This window comes from Arachis duranensis, chromosome 9 (assembly GCF_000817695.3).
Source record: "Arachis duranensis cultivar V14167 chromosome 9, aradu.V14167.gnm2.J7QH, whole genome shotgun sequence".
In the NCBI taxonomy this organism is placed as follows: Eukaryota; Viridiplantae; Streptophyta; class Magnoliopsida; order Fabales; family Fabaceae; genus Arachis; species Arachis duranensis.
The window spans coordinates 68,058,449-68,060,041 of record NC_029780.3 but is presented as its reverse complement, the minus strand read 5'-3'; positions in this window follow the sequence as shown (position 1 = coordinate 68,060,041).

Sequence of the window (1,593 nt, the reverse complement as noted above, 5' to 3'; positions counted from 1 at the left end):
ATAATTTCTATGCTCTGCAGAGATGCTGGAGTGAAGATGGGAATAACAGAGTATATCTCATTTGAAAGGCCAATCACTAGAATATCAATGGACAAACAACAGCTGCAGGACGATCCAATCAAAAGGAGAGCACAGGAAGTCCTCCCAGAACTTCCTCAATTCGAATATTGTGAACATATTGAAGCATCTATTTCCAAATTGCAAGAAGCTATGAACCAAATAAAGGAAGAACAGAACAATCAAAGTAGCATGCTTTGCAAACTGCTTAAGGAACAGGAAGAGCAAGGGCGTGATCTAAGGGAGCTGAAGCGCCAAAAATTAATCCTTGAAAAGCACCCCACAGACTAGAGGAACATCTACTTCTCAAAACCCAGGTTGTTGAGTTCTAATTTTAGCTTTAACTTTGTGATAGTGCTATTATAGAAATTTACCTTAGAAGATATATAGTATATAGTAGTAGTAATTAGCATATTTATTCTGGTTTTATTTCCAATTAAGTTATAATTTATTTTTCTCATCATCATCAGACATGAATAAAGTAGTAGATTTTTAGAATAAAGAAGTGATTTATATTTTTCGAGTTCTTAATAATAAAAATTATAATTAATTACATGTGGTGGTAATACTTGTTGTTCTCTGAATGAATGCTTGAATAGTGCATAATTTTTATCTTGAATTTTATAAATATTGGCTCCTGAAAGAATGAGGAACACAAAAAATATTATTGATGATCTGAAAAATCATGAAATTGATTCTTGAAGCAAGAAAAAGCAGTGAAAAAAATTTTTTTTACAAGAAATCATTGGATCAAGAAAAGGAATAAAAGCCAGCAGCCCTTAAAACCAAAAGGCAAGGGTGAAAAGGATCCAAGGCTTTGAGCATCAGTGGGTAGGAGGGCCTAAGGAAATAGTTCCAGGCCTAAGCGGCTAAATCAAGCTGTCCTTAACCATGTGCTTGTGGCATGCAGGTCCAAGTTAAAAACTTGAGACTGAGTGGTTAAAGTCGTGATCCAAGGCAAAAGGAGTGTGCTTAAGATCTCTGGACACCTCTAACTGGGGACTTTAGCAAAGCTAAGTCACAATCTGAAAAGGTTCACCCAGTCATGTGTCTGTGGCATTTATGTATCCGGTGGTAATACTGGAAAACAAAGTGCTTAGGGCCACGGCCAAGACTCATAAAGTAACTATGTTCAAGAATCAACATACTACACTAGGAGAATCAATAATACTATCTGAATTCTGAGTTCCTATGGATGCCAATCATTATGAATTTCAAAGGATAAAGGGAGATGCCAAAACTGTTCAGAAACAAAAAGCTACAAACCCCGCTCATCTAATAAGAATTTGAGCTCCACTTAAAAAACTCTAAAATATTATTACTTATTAATTTCTGTTAAAACCTATTTTATTTATCTAGTTGCTTGAGGACAAGCAACAGTTTAAGTTTGGTATTGTGATGAGCGGATATTTTATATGCTTTTTGGGGGTAATTTCATGTAGATTTTAGTATGTTTTAATTAGTTTTTAGTAGAATATTATTAGTTTTTAGGCAAAAATCATATTTCTGGACTTTACTATGAGTTTGTGTGTTTTT